Source organism: Mobula hypostoma, chromosome 8, assembly GCF_963921235.1.
Source record: "Mobula hypostoma chromosome 8, sMobHyp1.1, whole genome shotgun sequence".
Lineage (NCBI taxonomy): Eukaryota > Metazoa > Chordata > Chondrichthyes > Myliobatiformes > Myliobatidae > Mobula > Mobula hypostoma.
In genome coordinates, this window is record NC_086104.1 from 114,947,108 (window position 1) to 114,969,292 (window position 22,185).

A 22,185-nucleotide genomic window follows, 5' to 3' on the forward strand; every position below is an offset into this window, starting at 1 on the left:
AATGCTAGACCCAGAGCCAAACAATTTCTCCAGGCTGTGTTCTCAGTGCTGACCTGGGTATCACAAGCAGTCTTATACATCAAAGGTTCATTTTATTATCAAAAAAATCCTGACGAAGGGTCTCGGCCTGAAACGTCGACTGCGCCTCTTCCTATAGATGCTGCCTGGCCTGCTGCGTTCACCAGCAACTTTGATGTGTGTTGCTTTTATTATCAAAGTATGTTTGCAGAATATACCTCTGAGATTTTTCTTCTCCCGACAACCATAAAATATAGAAAACTATAATAGTTCAAAGAAAGACATCAATTCAATCCCTCCCCAAACAAAAGGAAAAAGAAACAGAAACTCACAAAGCCCCAACCCCTCTCTCACACAAAAACTAACATCACCCAGATGGAGAAACAACAGCCGGAACATTAAACCCCACAGACCCAGACCGCCAGTCGGCAACAAGGAAGAATGGGCAAAAGCACAAAAAAATATAGAAGTGAAAGAGGCCAATATGAATTACATAAATCACAGAATTCTCAGAATTTTGATAACATCTCCGAGGGCAGAAGGATGAGGGGGGATCTCATTGAAACCTTTTGAATATTGAAAGGCCTGGACAGGGTAGATGTGGAAAGGATGTTTCCCCTGGTGGGAGAGTCTGGGACAAGAGGACACAGCCTCAGAATAGAGGGACATCCATTTAAAACAGAGATGCAGAGAAATGTCTTTAGCTAGAGGGTGGTGAATTTGCGGAATGTGTTGCCACATGCAGTTGTGGAGGCCAGGTCGTGGGGTGTATTTAAGGCAGAGCTTGATAGGTTCTTGATTGGACATGGCATCAAAGGTCACAGGGAGAAGGCCGGGAACTGGGGTTGAGGAGGAGAAAAAAATAGGATCAGCCATGATTGAATGGCAGAGCAGACTCGATGGGCCAGATGGCCTAATTCTGCTCCTATGTCTCATGGACTTGAGCCAGAGCCCCTCCAAGTACCACTTCCTCTCCTCCACATTTGCCTTGATGTTTCAATCTTCCTAGTAACTTTAATTAGCAAGGAATGTAGTTCATCCCAGCCCCTCGTCTCATCTCTGAACTTCTTCTCATGGTAGCTCGTGCTTGCTTTTCTCTCCTGGAGTTTCCTCAGGGACAGCAGAGCACTAATTTACTTGATCAAATTACAGACTGTAAGTCCCAGGCTACAATGATTTCAAAAACAAAGATTAAAGAATAAGCAGAATTAGATAAAACTGAAATGATTGTCTCGCTGGAAGATATTGCCTGAGGAATTGTTCACTGTTCACTGGTGCCATCTTGACACATGCTCAGATTGACATGCACAGACACTCAGCAATACAAAAATGCATACAGATACTCCAATTCACCTCCATAAACACACATGCACATTATTCACATTTCAATAAGTTAGTGTGTTATGTTGTGACTGGCTAGTACAGAGAGTGATGTAGTGACATAACAGAAGGGGAGCAGTTTACCTGGTCCATTTCCGACACCTCCCTCCCCTTTCTAGATCTTTCTGTCTCTGTCTCTGGAGACAGCTTATCTACTGATGTCTACTATAAGCCTACTGACTCTCACAGCTATCTGGATTATTCCTCTTCTCACCCTGTCTCTTGCAAAAACGCCATCCCTTTCTCGCAATTCCTCCGTCTCCGCCACATCTGCTCTCAGGATGAGGCTTTTCATTTCAGGACGAGGGAGATCTCCTCCTTTTTTAAAGAAAGGGGCTTCCCTTCCTCCACCATCAACTCTGCTCTCAAACGCATCTCCCCCATTTCACGCACATCTGCTCTCACTCCATCCTCCTGTCACCCCACTAGGAATAGGGTTCCCCTGGTCCTCACCTACCACCTCACCAGCCTCCGGGTCCAACATATTATTCTCCGTAACTTCCGCCACCTCCAACGGGATCCCACCACTAAGCACATCTTTCCCTCCCCACCTCTCTCTGCTTTCTGCAGGGATCGCTCCCTACGCGACTCCCTTGTCCATTCGCCCCGCCCCCCCCATCCCTCCCCACTGATCTCCCTCCTGGCGCTTATCCTGGTAAGCAGAACAAGTGCTACACATGCCCTTACACTTCCTCTCTTACCACCATTCAGGGCCCCAAACAGTCCTTCCAGGTGAGGCGACATTTGATCCGTGAGTCGGCTGGGGTGATATACTGCGTCCGGTGCTCCCGATGTGGCTTTTTATATATTGGCGAGACCCGACGCAGACTGGGAGACCGCTTTGCTGAACATCTACGCTCTGTCCACCAGAGAAAGCAGGATCTCCCAGTGGCCACATATTTTAATTCCACATCCCATTCCCATTCTGACATGTCTATCCACGGCCTCCTCTACTGTAAAGATGAAGCCACACTCAGGTTGGAGGAACAACACCTTATATTCCGTCTGGGTAGCCTCCAACCTGATGGCATGAACATTGACTAGTGACATAACAGTTAACGTATCGATTTATAGTGCCAGTGATCAGGGTTGAGCTCCCACTGGTGTCTGTAAGGAGTTTGTACATCCTCCCCATGACTGTGTAGTTTCTTCCAGGTGCCCTGCTTTTGTTCCACATTCCAAAGATGTGTGGGTTTAGGTCAGTAAGTTATGGGCATGCTTTGTTGGTATCAGAGGCATCACGATTCTTGTGGGCTGCCCCAGCACATTTTCGGACTGTATTGATTGTTGACAAAAATGACACATTTCACTTTACATTTTGATGTACATGTGACAAATAAAGCTAGTCTTTAAATCTTTAGGAATGACGGTGTTGACGATGGACAAGTTGAACAGAGCTTATCAGCTCACACCAGAGACATCTGATCTGTTAGATATCTTACTGCTTAAGCAGTTTCTTGTCACGTTTTCCCTCACCTCCATTCAGGGCCCCGAACAGTCCTTCCAGGTGAGCGAATCTGCTGGGGTCATCTATTGTGTCCAATGCTCCTGATGCAGTCTCTCTACATTGATCAGACTTGTTGTAAATTGGGGTCAAGCTCCTCCATTCCATCCACCAAATGTGGAACTTCCCAATGTTCAAACATTTTAATTCGCAATCCCATTCTTGGTCCAATATGTCAGTGCATGGCCTCCTTTTGTGCCATGATGATGCCATCAGGGTGGAGGAGCAACACTTTTATTTCAGCAGGATAGCCTCCAAACTGTTGGCGTGAACTTTTCCTTCTGGTAAAAAAATTCCTACCCCTCCCTTCTTCTTCTATTCCCCGCTCTGTCCTCTTCTCACCCCCCTCTGCTGTCCCTCCTCTTTCCCTTTCTCCTATGATTCACTCTTCTCTCCAATCAGATTCCTTCCTCTCTAGCCTTTTACCTTTCCCTCCTTCCATCTTTTTAATCTGGAGTCTTGAACCTTTCCTTTCCAGTCCTGAAGAAGGGTTTTGGCCAAAAATGTTGATTGCTCATTCATTTTTCCCCGGGATCAATAAAGTATGACTATGACTATGACTATGACTATTTCCATAGATGCTGCCTGACCAGCTATGTTTCTCCAGCATTTTGTGTGTTGCCTCAAATTTCCAGCATCAGCAGACTTTGTGTTCATCATTTCCTGTCAATAAACTTATGTGCAGACACTCCTGTGCCTAGCATCACTTTATGACCAATGTATGTGTACAAACTATCTTACCTATTGAAATTTATTGTGTTTTTATTATTATGTGCTTTATCTTATTGGTGTTTTTTGCACTGCATTGGATGCTGAGTAATAATTATTTTGTTCCCCTTTACATTTGTGTACTGGAAATGACATTAAACAATCTTGATTCTTGAATCTCAGGAATTAATAAACAAAAATCAAGCATAGGTTGTGATGATAGCATCTCAAAATTGATTCTAGCTTTTTCGTCATTTACACAGTCAGGAATGTGATTGGTGATCCACAACATCTTGCACACTCACCCTGAGAAACTACTGTTTCTCACACAAACTTAATGGATGTGTAAAACAAATGAATTTATCTACGTATACACAGACAATTTACTGCACGTTCTGGGCATCTGGATATTGGCATAGAATGACTGGAGTGTTGCTGGTTCTACCTTGTTGGATAAGCAATGACTGTAGTCAGGAGGAAATAAGTTGCAGAAAGGTCACTTTCGACCATCACTTTCCGGTCACGAATGGACTAGATGTTCAGATGGTTTCTGATGTAAGATTTTTTTGCCCATTTAAAAGCAAGAGCTGACAATTTGTTGAAAAGTTGTGAAACTCCTTTTATTTTATGATCAGAGACAGATTAACCCTTTGATATTACAAACAGTGCAAAAGTTGGTGATATGAGCTGGGAGATTTCATCCCTCTTGTAGGTCAACTTTACCCAAAATCCTGGGTGCATGGCTCTCAAACAGCAAAGTCAATGCCACAAATTTTGGAAGATTTCAGGCTGTTCTTTCAATGCTGCCCCTGAAAGTGTCTAATACTTAATCATATCTACAAATTGCACTTCTGCTCCTTGCCCATGTTATTTCGACCACATCCCAAACCAACAAACCTCTAACAAAGAAAGACTAGGGAAGCAGGTTTATGGGAACTCCACACACTGCACACAGCGGGTGTTCCTCCAAGTCGCACACCATGCTGATATGGAAACATAATAGCCACTCCATCGCTAAATGTTTCTGTGTTCTTGTCCTTTCTATTGGTGGATATGGATCTGGGACAAGCAACTAGAGTTGCCTCGTAAATTTTGTAAAATACAGCCTCAGACACTGCGTGAGGAACTGCTGGAGAATGTCCTGGAGCCAAAATATCTGAGGTCTCACATCCAACACATCAGTTCGAAGTTTTGTAGCTCTGATCATGGCAAAACTCAGAATGAACAAAAGCGACAAATTAGTTGGTCAGACTAATCTGACTGCACGTGCTGTGCATTTGGTGAACAACTCAGACAACGATATTGAAATTTCTTCCCTATCAGCACAATTAACAGGACTATGGTGCTTCAACAGGTAGTTCTCCTCCAGCTGATCGAGAAGATACCCATTTTTCACAAACAAAAAGTGGACAGGCTTGTGAAGTTACTTGACGCATTATTTTCAACCTCAGGGGAGCATAACTGTGTGTTACTTTCTCTAGCTGGTCAGAAAGAGTTTGCAAATAAAAAGCTATGACTCCCAGCTGCCCAAAAATTCTGATCAACACACACTGCTCACATAGGGTAAAGTGTACGATGTTGGAAGCTACCTGAAACTCTCACACGTTCAAAAGGCTTACAAGAGGGCCGCAACATCACTCCCTCTTGCTTTCACACACACACAAGTTGCTGGATGACAGAAATGATCATTTTGTGACCAAATTTGTGGAAAATACAAAGATTGGTGGAGGGACAGGTAGTGTTGAGAAAACAGGGATTCTGCAGAAGCACTTAGGCAGATTAGGGGAAAACACAAAGAAGTGGCAGATGGAATACAATGCCGGGAAGTGTATGGTCATGAACTGTGATGGACTATTTTCTAAATGGGGAGCAAATTCAGAAATTTGAGGTGCAAGGGGATTTGGGAGCCTTAGTGCAGGATTGGCTAATGGTTAAATTGCAGGTTGAGTTAGTAGTAAGGAAGGCAAATCAAATATTCAGGAGGACTAGAATATAAAAGCAAGAGTGTAATGCCGAGGTTTTATAAGGCATTGGTCAGATCAGATCAGAGCAGTTTTAGACACCTTAACTGAGAAACGATGTGCTAGCATACAGAAAGTCTAGAGGTGGTTTATGAGAACAACTCCGAGAATGAAAGCTTGATGGCTTTCAAGAAATGCTTGATGGCTCTGGGCCTGTACTCATTGAAGTTTTGAAGAGTGGAGGGGAGATCTCATTGAAACCCACTGAATGTTGAAAGGCTTAAACAGAATGAATATGGAGAGGATGTTTCCACCAGTGGGAGTCTAGTACCAGAGGGTAGAGCCTCAGAATAGAAGGACATCCCTTGAAACAGATGAAGAGAAAATTTTATAGACAGAGGGTAGTGAATCTGTGGAATTAATTCCCATGGATAGCTGTGAAAGCCAAGTTATTGAGTATATTTAAAGCAAAGGTTGACAGGTTCTTGATTAGTAAGGGTGTCAAAGGTTGTATGGTGCAAGTATAAGGTTAAGAGGGAAAATAAATGTCATGATCAAATGACAGAGCAGACTAACACCTCTCCTATGTTTTATGGTCTAGTGAGGGATTTTCCAGGGGAATGGTATCATTCCTAAGGACATCCACAATGGTCTTACTTTGTGCAAGATATGCCACTGAGGAATTTCCCATTGACGTCAATTGATTGTAGTTTTCATTAGGGCTCCTTAATACCACACTTGGCTAAAGGCAGCCTTGATGTCCCTCCTCAATGAGGAACTTTAAATTTCTGATCCTCTCCACCTCTGATCCCCTGATAAGGACTAGCTCATGGACCTCCGGTTTCAACATTTAAGTCATCTCCTCTTGTCTATGGAGGGATCTAAGCTGCTCTTTTTAGCATGTCACTGAACATGGCTGCTGGTGCATCAATTTCATCAGGCATGTGAAATGCTGATCTCAGCTATCATGATGAAAATGTTCCTGTGGACTTCTTCCTTGCTGTTTAATAGTTCACTACTACTCATGACTAGACAGAGTTATTGAGAAGTACAGCACAGAAACAGGCCCTTCAGCCCATCTAGTCCATGCTGAAACCATTCAAACTACCTACACTCATATCCTTAATATCCACTTACCAATCCAAACTTCTCAAACGTTTAAATCAAGCTTATATGCCTCACTTGTGCTGGCAGCTCATTCTGTACGAGGCAGGACTGCAAAGTTTTGATCTTATCAAGTGGTTGTTAGACTGCCTGTCTGCTTTATGCTGCTTTTGCTGTTTATTGTTGGTTGAAACATTTACTGATAGTCTTGTTCATGTGGCATGACCGTTGCCTGCAATATCGGGTGGTCAACATGGAGAACCAGTGGACACAGCTGATAACTGGAAGGAGGTTCCCTTATCCACGACAGCAATCTACACCTTTTCACCTGCGTAACAGTATGTCGCACCACTGCTGCAATAGAAAGTAACCTGCAATATGCATTTTGTCTGAAGACAGTGATTCTTTGAGCATAGCCACATCAGAATGCTGACTGAATTATTTGTGGGTTGGCTCTCCTAATTTAGACATCAGTTTACAGAAGTGAAGCTTCTCTATTTAATTTCAGTTTCCTTTCACCCAACGGTTGCAAGCGGTGGCCTAATTATCTATAAATGATGAGGGTATAAGCTGTTATTCCCACAAACAAAAGTTAGATCTTCATTAAGTCACAGATAATTGTAAATCATTTCATACAGTCTTTGTTGGCGTGATAATTGAGTTAATCATTAGAATTTGTCTCTTACTGAAATCTAGGCTTAGGGATTTCAACTTTACATGGTATAATTTTCCAGTGCAGGTGATGAGACCCCATTTCAGGAATTCAGTTAATGAGACCCTGGGAGGAGCAGTGTGGAGGCACAGTCAGAAGGCTAGTGCTGAGGTATAGACAGGACCAGCCAACTCCAGACTGTAACAGTATGGACCAAAATCCAGAAATTAAGTGAGCATGGATTTTATTGACATCAAGTCAACGCCAAGAGGATAGCACAATGGCACAGCAGTTAGCGCTGCTGCCACACAGCCCCAGTCCCCCAATTTTGATGCTGATCTCAGTGCTGACAGCGAGGGGTTTGCATGCTCTCTTTGTGACTGCATGGATTTCTCCAGGTGCACTAGTTTTTCTCATGTCCCAAAAACATGCAAGCACACAGTCATTATCAATTGCTTCATGTAAATTGTGTTCATTTCTCCTGATCATAAGAAGAAGAATACGCAAACTTTTGTGAGGATGCACAGGAGACTTGACACGAGATTGTCAGAGTTTGGAGAGCATTCTGAGGAGGAAAGGTTGAGCAAGCTAGGACTTTTCTCTTTGGAACAAAGAAGGATGAGATGCAACTTGATAGAGGTACATAAAATGACAAGAGACAGAGAGAGTTCACAGCTAGAGAATTTTTCCCAGGGCGGAAATGGATAACACAAGAGCACACAGTTTTAAGGTGATTGGAGGAAGGTGTAGAAAATGTCTAGGGTTTACACAGAGAATGCTGAGTACATGGAATGCCCTGGCAGGAGTACATTAGGGACATTTCAGAGATTCCTGGATAGGTACATGGATGAAAGAAAAATGGATGAGTATGTAGGAGGGAAGGGTTATAGTGACTTTGGTTAAAAGCACACATTATGGGCTGGAGGACCCATCCTGTGCAATGATCTACATTCCAGATACACTGAGAAAATTTTTATCAGAAGGACTACATCAGTTCAAGATGGCAACTCACCCCCACCTAATAAAGAAATCTTCTTCCCAGAAATGAATAAATTGCTCAGAGTGACATGAACAGAATTTGCTCAACCTACTAAAAGCATAAGTTCAACCTCAGGAAGCTGCCTGATTCTTCCACGTGACAATCTGTCCTCTGTGAGCAACAGGAGCTACCCAGGGATTGTGCAGGAGGAGGTTGGCATATTGTATGGAAGGAGGATCTGAGGATTACACTACCAAACTGTTGCTCAATTTACCAGTGGGGCAGTTCTCCTAATTTAGACACCATCACACAGAAGTGATACTTGGTTTATTCTCCTTTTCTAATTTAGCCCAAATGTGAGCTGCACAGGGGCAAAGTGCAAGTGGACCCTGCAGTCACAATTGTCCACTTTTTCAAAGCAATGCAGTGGGCATGACCTTGTAAGAGGAATTCACTTCCGTTGCCCAAGTACTTCTTTGTTCAGATTGGGGCATTATATAGATTCCAATCACTGACACATTTAAGATTCCTACATTGTCAGACAAAACACATTCTCAGTTCAAGGAATGAGGTTCCTTATCAGATTTAACCAAAATTCAGAGCAGTAACCATCCTGAGGAAGCCCTGAACTGTGGGAGGGTTGTGAGGAGGGCAGCACAGAGGGAGTACTGCAATGCATGCAAATGTTACAAATGTTAAAACCTCATCTGTCCTTTCCATTGAACGTCTAACATCAATTTTTATTAGTTTATTTTACAAACTCTCTAGAAGAGCAAGATAGTTTTCCCTTTTCTGACTAAAGTCAATGTTTGACACAATCACACCATCAGTTTGAATCAAAAAGCTGCAAAATCTAGATTTCTGTAACTCCCTCTGCAATTGGATCCTTGACTTCCTTACCAGGAGATCACAGTCTGAGGATCAGAAATGTTCCCGCTAACAACACCGCGTACCTCAAGGGCATGCGCTTAGCCCACTGTTCATCTCACTCTACACTCTACATTCAAGACTGCTCAAACACTATCTATGAAATTGTCAACGGCACAACAATTGTTGGTAGATGCTGACAAGGAGGCATACAGACAAGATAGATCATCTGGTTGAGTGCTGTTGCTGTTGCACTCAACATCAGTAAAACCAAAGCAAACAACGGAACACCAGTCCTCACAGAGGGATTACAAATGGTAGGGGGAGCAGTTCCAAATGCCGATTCTCTAAGGATCTATCCTGGGTTCAACATACGGATGCTAAGGTTTTCACAACAGTGGCTATATTTCATTAGGAGTTTGAGAAATGGTGTTGTCACCAAAGTCACTTCTAAATTTCTTTGGATAAATTGTGAAGAGCATTCTAACTGGTTGTATCATTAAATGAGTGTGGAGGGGCCACTGCATAGGATTGGAAAAAGCTGGCGATAATTGTTAACTCAGCCAACTTCATCTTGGCCATTAACCTCCTCAGCATCCAGGATACCTTCAAAAGGCTATACCTCTCAAGGAGGCATCCATCATTAAGGACCTCCATCACTGAGGACATGATCTCTTCTCATTGCCACCATCGAGCATCAAGGGGGTGGTACAGGAGTCTAAATCACACATCCAACATTTCAGGAACTGCTCCATCCCCTCAGCCATCAGATTTCTGAATGGACAATAAACCCATGTACAGTTCCTCAGTAACACCCACAAAATGGTGGAAGAACTCCACAGGTCAGGCAGTATCTATGGAAATGAATAAACAGTCAACATTTTGGGCCGAGACCCTTCTTAAGGACTGGAAAGCAAGGAGGAAGATGCTGGAATAATAAGGTAGGGAGAGGGGAAGGTCACTAGTTGGAAGGTGATAGGTAAAGTCAGGTGGGTGGGGAAGTTAGAGCTGGAGAAGAAGGAATCTGATAGAAGAGGAGAGTAGGCCATAGGAGAAAGGGGACCCAGGGGGTAAGCAATAGGCAGGTGAAAAAAACTAAAAGGCCAGGGTGGGGAACAGAGGAAGAGGGGAGATGGAGGGAATTTTTTTTACTGGAAAGAGAAAACAATAATCATGCCATCAGTTTGGAGGCTACCAAGATGTTGCCCCTCCAAGGTGTTGCTCCTCCACCCTGAAGGTGGCCTCATCTTGGCACAAGAGGAGGCCGTGAGATGATATGTTAAACAGGAATGGGAATCAGAAATAAAATGTTCTGCCTCCGGGAAGAGGAGCTCGATGAAGTGATGCCCCAGTTTACGATGGCTCTCACCAGTATAGAGGAGGCTGCATTAGGAGCACCAGACACAATAGCCAATCCCAGTAGATTTGCGGACAAAGTGGTTCCTCATCTCCAAGGACCACAGAATGAAATATCCCTGCAGAATGTAGAGGGGGCAGAAGTGAAACTATGTTTAGTAGTAGGATCCCTCTGGAGATGGCAGAAGTTGTGGAGGATGATATGTTGGATGGGAAGGCTCATGGGTAAGGAGAAGAGGAACTCTATCACTATTAAGGCAGCAGGAAGATGGGGTGAGCGCAAATGTTTGGAAAATGGCAGACATATGGGTGACGCAGAATCAATAGTGGAGGGAGGGAAACCCCATTCTTTGAAGTATTTTCCCTCTTTCTGCACTAATTTATATATATATATATACTGTACTTATCATAATTTATAGTTGTTATTAGTATCTATTGCAATGTACTGCAGCACAAAATAACAAATTTCATGTCATGTGCTGGTGATATTAAACCTGATTCTGATTCTCCAGTTCTCTGCATTAACTATGTAATCAAGTAACCAACATTAGTCAAGGGTCACTGTCTGTGGACAAATTGGTCATCCGGTCACTGAATCACAAAGGCGTCTAGATTTTACAATTTCCTGTTAGTTATCGGGCTTCAAAATGTCCTGAGGTGGTGAAAGGGCCAGAGAAACTATGTTTGCTCCATGGTCTATCTTTACAAGACAGAACCTCTCATCACAGAGTCAAATTAATCTGCAGACATTAAATAGCTGTTTGAATCTCTGAATAACTCTTCTCTATTTTAGATTCAGAGCAGAAAACCGACAGAACATCTGGGACTGGATAATAATTAGGAAGTTGTACTTTCTCAATATACCATGAACATCAGTTTGGATGTATAGCAGTGTGCAAAGGCTGTCAGCACAACTAGCGTGCCCAAGACGTTTGCACAGTACTGTGTTTGTCATTGTGGAGCAGAGAGGGAGTTTGTTAATCTGGCACAAGCAGAAGATATTGGGAATTATGAGGGCGAAGAACCACAGGAGGGCTTTGGGACAGGGTGCAGAGAAGGAGTGCCAGTGGCAAAAGTAGCCCAGCTGTAGACATTCCCAGCCTTGAGATACCAAGTAAGAGTCCTTGATTCCAAACAACTGGCTAATTGATCATTACAAAATGTTTCTCTGGTGCTTCCTGCTCCCTCCCCTCTCCCTTCTTCTTTTCCCAACCATGATTCTCCTCCCACTTTTCCACTCTCAGTCCTCAATGGAGACGTACATCAGAATCAGGCTTATCATCACTCATGTCATTTTTTTTGGTGGCAGCACTATATAAAATTGCTACAGCACTAAATATGCATGCTTAACACTTTTGCACCCCACTGTGTTTACCAGTGACAATCCTTCTACAAGATCATTCTTAGTGAGGAGAAGTGGGGATGTATTTCAGCAAGGACTCAGTGAACTGACTCACACCAATATCTCAGCTTTAAATCAACTGCCCATCTCTTAAATCTACACCTAATTCCTAGTCTGACCACACAAAAAATCCATTCCTTTCCATTAGAAACAGCCTCCACATTTCCAAGCCTCCATGCCTAAAACCATCTTTCAAAGCTGCTCACCTCTGAATACTTTCTCACTTCCTCTCAGCCTTCATCACCAGTCCCTGTTGCTTTCTCCAGGTCCTACAACCATCCCTATCTTTGCAGCTTCCTCAGATACAACAACCTTCACCATCTTTGCAAACTCCCCAACACAGGGTCACCATCCCTTTCTATCTTCATAGCCTCCTGTAGGGCCAACACCCCACCTTACTCTGTAAATCTGTTTTCAGTTTTAACAGTCCATATCTGTAGAAGGAGCTTTGACCAGCGACCGATCCAAACATCAGAAGCTTTGAGAGGAGGGATTTCAATGAGGTGCACTGAGGATAAAATGCAGCCGCAGCTTGGTACAGAGAAAAGGAGCTTCAAGGTGCAAAGAAAAAGCTTTCTCAAGTACGTAAAAAATAAAAGAGAGGAGAGTGGATATAGAACCGCTAGAAAATAAGACTGGAGAATTAATAACAGGGGGAAAGGAGATGGCTAATGAACTAAATAAGTATTTTACATCGGTCTTCACCGTGAAAGACACGAGCAGAGTACCAGAATGGACCCTTGGGTTCTGAAGGAAGTAGCTGGAAAGATTGCAGAGGCACTAACAATGATCTTTCAAGAATTGATAGATTTTGGCATTGTACAGGATGAATGGAAAAATGCAAATGTTACTCGGCTATTTAAGAAGAGTGGGAGGCAGCAGAAAGGAAACTGTAGACCTGTTGGCCTGACATCTGTGGTTGGAAAGTTGTCGGAATCGATAGCTAGGGACGAGATTACGGAATACTTGGAGGCACATGACAAGATAGGCCAAAGCCAGCATGATTTACTTAAAGGAAAAACCTGCCTGATTAACCTACTGCAAATTTTTGAAGAAATTACAAGCCGGGTAGGCAAAGGAGATGCAGTGGATGTGGATTTTCAGAAGGCCTTTGACAAGGTGCTGCATAGGAGGCTAATTAGCAAGGTAAGAACCCATGGAATTACAGGGAAGTTACTAGCATGGGTGGAGCATTGGTTGATCGGCAGAAAGCAGAGAGTGGGAATAAAGGGATCCCATTCTGGCTGGCCGCCGGTTACCAGTGGAGTTCCACAGGGGTCGGTGTTGGGTCCGCTGCTTTTTACGATGTATGTCAATGATTTGGATTATGGGATTGATGAACTTGTGGCTAAATTTGTCGACAATACAAAGATCGGTGGAGGAGCGGGTAGTGTTGAGGAAACAGAGAGCCTGCAGAGAGTTTAGGGGAATAGGCAAAGAAGTGGCAAATTAAATACACTGTTAGAAAGTGTATGGTCATGCACTTTGGTGGAAGAAATAAACAGGCAGACTATTCTTGAGAGAGTACAGAGGAGATTTACTAAAATGTTGCCTGGGTTTCATCACCTAAGTTACAGAGAAAGGTTGAACAAGTTAGATCTTTATTATTTGGAGCGTAGAAGGTTGAGGGGGGACTTGATAGAGGTGTTTAAAATTATGAGGGGGATTGATAGAGTTGACGTGGATAGGCTTTTTCCATTGAGAGTGGGGAAGATTCAAACAAGAGGACATGAGTTGAGAGTTAAAGGGCAAAAGTTTAGGGGTAACATGAGGGGGAACTTTTTTACTCAGAGAGTGGTAGCTGTGTGGAACGAGCTTCCAGCAGAAGTGGTTGAGGCAGGTTCAATGTTGTTGTTTAAAGTTAAATTGGATAGATATATGGACAGGAGAGGAATGGAGGGTTATGGGCTGAGTGCAGGTCAGTGGGACTAGGTGAGAGTAAGAGTTCGGCACGGACTAGAAGAGCCGAGATGGCCTGTTTCCGTGCTGTAATTGTTATATGGTTATATGGTTATTATTTGTATGGAGAGAGAATTCAAAGCACAGAGATGCAAAGGGACTTGGGAGTCATTGTGCAGGATACCCTCAAGGTTAACCTCCAGGCTGAGTCAGTGGTGAAGAAGGTGAATGCAATGTTGGTATTCATTTCCAGAGGTATAGAATATAAGAGCAGGGATGTGATGTTGAGGCTCTGTGGCACTCGTGAGACCACACTTGGAGTATTGCACGCAGTTTTAGAAACATAGAAAACCTACAGCACAATACAGGCCTTTCGGCCCACAAAGTTGTGCCGAACATGTCCCTACCATAGAAATTACTAGGCTTACCCATAGCCCTCAATTTTTCTAAGCTCCATGTACCTATCCAGGAGTCTCTTAAAAGACCCTATCGTATCCGCCTCCACCACCGTTGCCGGCAGCCCACCAAACGCACACACCACTCTCTGAGTAAAAAACCTATCCCGATATCTCCTCTGTACCTACTCCGCAGCACCTTAAACCTGTGTCCTCTTGTGGCAACCATTTCAGCCCTTGGAAAAAGTCTCTGACTATCCACACGATCAATGCCTCTCATCATCTTATACACCTCTATCAGGTCACCTCTCATCCTCCGTCGCTCCAAGGAGAAAAGGCCAAGTTCACTCAACCTATTCTCATAAGGCATGCTCCCCAATCAAGGTTAACATCCTTGTAAATCTCCTCTGCACCCTTTCTATGGCTTCCACATCCTTCCTGTAGTGAGGCAACCAGAACTGAGCACAGTACTCCAAGTGGGGTCTGACTAGGGTCCTATATAGCTGCAACATTACCTCTCGGCTCCTAAATTCAATTCCATGATTGATGAAGGCCAATGCTCTGTATGCCTTCACAGAGCCAACCTGCGCAGCTGCTTTGAGTGTCTGATGGACTCGGACCCCAAGATCCCTCTGATCCTCCACACTGCCAAGAGTCTTAACATTAATACTATTTTCTTTCTTTTTAAATCTTTTTATTGAGTAAGTATACAAAAAAGGTAAGCCATATAAACATTAATACAATGTTAAAGTATAATAAAATTCCAAAAGATAACAATACCAAAAAGAAAATACTACAAACAATGTAATTTAAGCATAAGAAACCAAGATAACATAATAGTATACTAGATTTTATATATATCAATGGAAAAAAAGAGAAAAAAAACCCCAAAAAAAAAACCCACCGTGCAACTAACTAAAAGCAAAGCAAAGCAATGGGCTAACTTGAAACCAAACAGAGTTAAACTTAAAATCACGTCCTCAATCCCGACCTCCATTAAAACAGTGAAGAGAAAACAAGAAGGGTAAATATTACATTAAATGAAAATATCGAATAAAAGGTCCCCAAATCTGTTCAAATTTAAATGAAGAATCATAAAGGTTACTTCTAATTTTCTCCAGATTCAAACATAAAATCGTCTGAGAAAACCAAAAAAAGGTAGTTGGAGCATTAAGCTCTTTCCAATGTTGTAAAATACATCTTTTCGCCATTAAAGTAAGAAATGCAATCATTCTACGGGCTGAAGGGGAAAGATTACTAGAAATTTTAGGTAGTCCAAAGATAGCAGTAATAGGGTGAGGAGAGATATCTATATTTAATACCTTAGAAATAATATTGAAAATATCTCTCCAAAAAGTTTCCAAAGTAGGGCAAGACCAAAACATATGAGTTAAAGAGGCTATCTGCCCCGAACATCTATCACAGAAAGGATTAATATGCGAGTAAAAACGCGCTAACTTATCTTTGGACATATGTGCTCTATGAACCACTTTAAATTGAATTAGGGAATGTTTAGCACAAATAGAGGAAGTATTAACTAATTGTAAAATCTGCCCCCAATCATCCACAGAAATGGTAAGCCCCAATTCCTGTTCCCAATCTACCCTAATCTTATCAAATGGAGCTTTCCTAAGTTTCATAATAATATTATAAATCATAGCCGATGCACCTTTCTGACATGGATTAAGGTTAATTATCGAATCTAAAATATATATAGGAGGAAGCATTGGAAAGGAAATAAGTATAGTACTTAGGAAATTTCTAACTTGTAAATATCTAAAAAAATGTATTCTTGATAAGTTATATTTGTTAGATAATTGTTCAAAAGACATAAGGGAACCATCTAAAAATAAATCCAAAAACCGTAAAATACCCTTAGTCTTCCAAGTTTGAAAAGCGCGATCCGTAAAAGAGGGAGGAAAAAATATGTTACCTAAAATAGGAATCGCTAACCCGAATTGATTAAGATCAAAAAATTTTCTGAATTGAAACCAAATGCGCAAAGCATATTTAACTATCGGGTTAGAGACCTGCTTAAGACGTTTCGAATCAAAAGGAAGAGAGGAACCTAAAATAGAACCAAGTGTATAACCCTGAACAGATTGTAATTCCAATGCTACCCATTTAGGAATAAATAGTATGTCCCGATCAAGTAACCAAAATTTCATATGTCGAATATTAATAGCCCAATAATAAAATCTAAAGTTAGGTAATGCTAAACCTCCATCTCTCTTAGCTTTCTGTAAATGTATTTTACCCAGTCTCGGATTCTTGTTCTGCCAAATAAATGAAGAAATTTTAGAGTCAACTTTATCAAAAAAAGATTTAGGAACGAAAATTGGTAATGCCTGAAACACATATAAAAATTTTGGCAAAAAAAACATCTTAACTGCATTAATACGACCAATCAAAGTTAAATATAAGGGAAACCATTTAGATGAAAGTTGAGTAATATGGTCTATTAATGGTAAAAAGTTAGTCTTAAATAAATCTTTATGTTTACAAGTAATTTTAATCCCAAGATATGAAAAGTAATTATTAATCAATTTAAATGGAAATTTATAATATAAGGGAAGATGTTTATTAATCGGAAAAAGTTCACTCTTACTAAGATTTAATTTATAACCTGAGAAAAGACCAAATTGTGCTAATAACTCTAAAACAGCAGGAATGGATCTCTCAGGATTAGAAATATATAAAAGTAAATCATCAGCATAGAGTGATAATTTATGGGACTTTAATCCCCGAGTTATCCCAGTAATATTTAAAGATTCTCGAATAGCAATTGCAAGAGGTTCTAATGCAATATCAAATAATAGGGGACTAAGAGGACAGCCTTGTCGAGTACCACGAAAGAGAGGAAAAAAAGGTGAGTTTAAGGAGTTAGTACGAACCGAGGCTACAGGGGAGTAATATAACAGTTTAATCCAGGATATAAATTTCAAGCTAAAATTAAACATTTCAAGCACCTTAAATAAATAAGGCCATTCTACTCTATCAAAAGCTTTCTCGGCATCTAAAGAAATAACACACTCAGGAACATTTTGTGAGGGAGTATAAACGATATTTAACAATGTACGAATATTATAAAAAGAGTAACGACCTTTAATAAAACCCGTTTGGTCTTCCGAAATAATAGAAGGAAGTACTTTTTCTAGTCTATTTGCTAATAACTTAGAAAAAACTTTAGAATCAACATTTAATAAAGATATTGGTCTATAAGATGCACATTGAGCAGGGTCTTTATCCTTCTTTAGTATTAAAGAAATTGATGCTCTATTAAAAGATTCCGGAAGTTTACCAAGTTTCAAAGAAGCCTCAAAAACCTTATAGAGCCAAGGAATCAATAAAGAAGCAAAACATTTATAAAATTCAACGGTAAACCCATCAGGGCCAGGAGCTTTCCCCAGATTCATAGAAAAAATAATATTCTTAATCTCATCCATTGTAATGGAAGTATCTAATAAAGAAGACATATCCTGTGAAATCAGAGGGAAGTCTAACTTATCTAAAAAATCATTCATATATTTAGAATCTCGAGGAGACTCTGATTGGTATAAAGAAGAATAAAAATCACAAAAGGTTTGATTAATCCCCACATGATCCAATATCAATCGATCATTTTGGTTATAAATCTGATTGATTTGAGATTTAACATAATTAGATTTCAATTGATTAGCCAGCAGCTTGCCAATTTTATCACTGTGAACATAAAAATCACTTCTTGTTTTCTTTAATTGGTTTACAATCGAGGACGAGAGTAGTAAACTGTGTTCCATTTGAAGTTCAGTTCTTTGTTTGTATAGCTCCTCAGAAGGAGCCATAACATATTTCTTATCAATTTCTTTAATCTATTCATGAGTTTGAGGTTTATTGTGGTTTTTTTTAATATATACTTTCCGGCTTTTGTTCTGTTCTGTGTGTATTTTAATTGAGCTAACTTTTTTTTACTTATTTTTTTTACTGTTTTACAATTAGCTGATCCTTTTCATATTTATACCTTTTTTTTAGGGAGCGTATACCGGAAGTCATGGGGGTAGTTTTAGCGCTTGCTTCTTTCTGGCGGGTCTGCTTTAGATTTCGCCTTGGGGTCCTGGGGTGGGGGGCGGTGGGCGGGGCTTCACGTTTTAGTTTGTTTCTCTTTGGGCTATATACATTATTGAAGTATTGGTTACGTCCTTTTCCCCGGTATCTTTTGTATGTTCTGTTTCCTCTCCGGGTCTGTGGGTCGCGCCTATTGTCAATCCTCTTTGTTATGGGTTGACTTTAGGATTTATGGAGTCTATTATTAATTTTGTCTCCTGGAATACTAATGGTCTTAATCATCCTATTAAAAGGAAAAAAGTTTTTAAAGTGTTCCGGAGACTTAAAGCACAAATTTTATTTTTACAAGAGACCCATGTACGGAGGGGGGACAGACTACGTTTTTTCAAATTTTGGAAGGGACAACAATTTCATTCGAACTCCAATGCTAAGATTCGAGGCGTCTCTATCTTTATAGACTCCTCAGTTACTTTTATACAACAGGATATTATCTCTGATCCGAATGGTAGATTTTTATTGGTTAGTGGTTTATTATTTAATAAAAAAGTAGTTTTGGTTAATGTTTATGCTCCTAATATGGATTGTCCGGAATTTTATAAATCATTGTTTGATCAGTTTCCGAATTTGAACGAGTTTTCATTGATTTGGGGCGGAGATCTTAATACCTGTTTATCTCCAGCTTTGGACCGTTCGGCTCCTTTACGGACTTTACCTAATAAATCTGCAAATTTGATTAATTTTTTCCTTTCTGATTCTGGGTCGACGGACATTTGGCGTTTTCTGCATCCTCAGGAAAAAGATTTTTCCTTCTTTTCACATGTTCATCATTCCTATTCAAGAATTGATTATTTTTTCATTGATTCTCGTCTCATTTCTTCAGTGATTAAATGTGATTATGATTCTATAACCATTTCGGATCATGCTCCACTTAAGCTTTCTATTAAAATTATGGCCAATATACCAAACAATAGACAATGGCGTTTTAATTCGCTGTTGCTTCAGGACTCGGACTTTGTTAATTTTATGAATGAACAGATTGAGCTTTTTTTTACAATTAACCATACAGAAGATATTTCGGTTAACACTCTTTGGGACACTTTTAAAGCCTATATTCGGGGTCAGATTATTTCGTATTCCGTTGCTTTGAGGAAGAAACAGAAGCAGGAGGAGATGGTAATTGTGGACAAGATTAAACATTAATACTATTTTCTGCCATCATATTTGACCTAGCAAAATGAACCACTACACACTTATCTGAGTCGAACTCCATCTGCCACTTCTCAGCCCAGTTTTGCATCCTATCAATGTCCCATTGTAACCTTTGACAGCCCTCCACAATATCCACAACAGTTCCAACCTTTGTGTCATCAGCAAACTTACTAACCTATCCCTCCACTTCCTCATCCAAGTCATTTCTAAAAACCGCAAAGAGTAAGGGTCTCAGAACAGATCCTTGAGGCACACCACTGGTCACCAACCTCCATGCAGAGTATGACCCGTCTACAACCACACTTTGCCTTCTGTGGGCAAGCCAGTTCTGGGTCCACAAAGCAATGTCCCCTTGGATCCCATTCCTCCTTACTTTCTCAATAAGCCTTGCATGAGGTACCTTATCAAATGCCTTGCTGAAATCCATATACACTACATCTACTGCTCATCCTTCATCAAAGTCATGTCCTCAAAAAATTCGGTCAGGCTCGTAAGGCACAACCTGCCCTTGACAAAGCCATGCTGACTATTCCTTTTTTTTTGTAATTTATTTTTTATTGGATTTCATCATCAAACAAACATTTCCATAAGATGTATTTCAGATACTGTACATATATATCATATAATCATATTTGTCACAAATCTCCACATAATATTTATCTGAGGTATACACCTATAGAAAGGAAAGAAAGAACAATCGAAGGAAGAAAACTATGTATAGAGTGGGGAGTGATCTTTTTTACAACATATTCATTGACTTGTGAGAATAAAAGTTGAGGTGTTATGTAGTTAAACCATTTTTTCCAGTATGAATAAAATTGTTCCAACTTATGATTAACAGATGCTGTTATCTTCTCCATTTTGTAAATGTCCATTGTAATTTCCATACATACATTTAAAGTTGGGCTCTCCTGAGATAACCATTAATAAACATAACAATAAATAGTAAAACACAACAGCCACATGTCAGTCAAAATCAAGTTATAAGTGTCCAGTGCAAGTTAAAAGTGTCCAAAGCAGAGTCAGGTAGAGCAGCTATTTAGCAGTCTGACTGCCTGTGGGAGGAAGCTGTTTAGTAGCCTTGTGGTTTTAGTTTTGATGCTCCTGTAATGTTTATCTGATGGCAGAAGAACAAACAGTTCATGGAGAGGGTGTGAGGGGTCTTTAATGATGTACCATATCTTCTGGAGGCATCGACTCTGAAAGAGGTCTTGGACAGAAGGTAGGGAGACCCCCTAACCACCCTCTGCAAGGCTTTTTTGTCGACAGCACTGCAGCTGGAGTACCAGGTTGTGATGCAAAAGGTCAGCACACTCTCAACCACGCCTCTGCAGAATGTAGTTAAGATGTTAGTGGGGAGTGATGCTTGTTTAAGCTTCCTCAGAAAGTGCAATCTCTGCTGGGCCCGTTTCACAATTACAGTGGTGTTCCTGGACCAGGTGAGATTGTCCGAGATCTGCACCCCAAGGAACTTGATGTTTTCCACTCTCTTCACTGTGGAGCTGCTGATGCTGAGGGTTGTGTGCTCAGGCTGAGACCGTCTGAAATCGACGATCATCTCCTTGGTTTTGGTCACACTAAGCATCAAGTTGTTATCCCTGCACCAGCTCTCTAGGTGTTTGACCTCCTCCCTGTACATTGTTTCATCATTTTTGCTGATGAGCCCCACCACTGTGGTATCATCTGCAAATTTAATGATCAGGTTCTCCTTGAATCTGGCTGTGTTAGCAGTGTAAACAGCAATGGGCTAAGCACACAGCCTTGTAGGGATCCAGTGCTCAGTGTGATATTCATTAAATATTTATATCTTTTCAACCGTTCTTGAGGTATATACCCAAAATATATGGTCTTACTCTCTAAGGGTATTTCACATTCAAAGATGTCTTGTAGGGCATTATGTATCCCACTCCAATAGTCTTTGATAGCGGGGCATTCCCAGAAAATATGATAATGATTTGCATTTTGATTTCCACAGTTTCTCCAGCAAGCAGTGGGGTTACTATTATAATGGGATTTCTGAGAGGGTGTAATAAAATATCTTATCAAGTTTTTCCATCCAAACTCCCTCCATTTCGGTGAACTGGTACACTTCCATTGCTACCTCCATATTATTGTCCAGTCTTCCTCAGATATTATTATCCCTCCTTCCTTCTCCCATTTTGTTTTAATGTATGAAGTCGAATGTGTTTTAAGATTTGACGAGCCCTTATGAACGCTTGAAATTATTCTACTACCGTTGTCTGAATTATATGCTTTTCTAAATAGCTCTATCAAACATATACTTGCCTTAGTTACAGTTTTAACCGTCCTATTAACATACTGTCGCATCTGTAAAAACTGGTAAAAGTCTTGTTTTTCTAATAAGTGTTTCTGTTCGAGCATTTCAAAACTGAACAGTGTTCCTTCTTTCATGATATGAAAGCTGTTATTCCTTTAGCTGTGCAGTCCTTAATCTAGCATCCAGTTTATTAGGCCTAAAATCTGAGTCATATGCACACCATTTAAGAATTGCAATGTCTCTCTCTAGTTTATATTCTTTTAAAATAGTTTTCCATATTTTAAGAGTCCATTTCACCCACGGGTTGTCAATATTATTTATTTAACTTTGTAGGTTGTTATCAGCCAAAATTGCCTGTATGGAGATAGAAAGTATCCTCTCTTCAATGTTTTTCCATTGAGCATCATATGATGGGTTGCACCAACATAT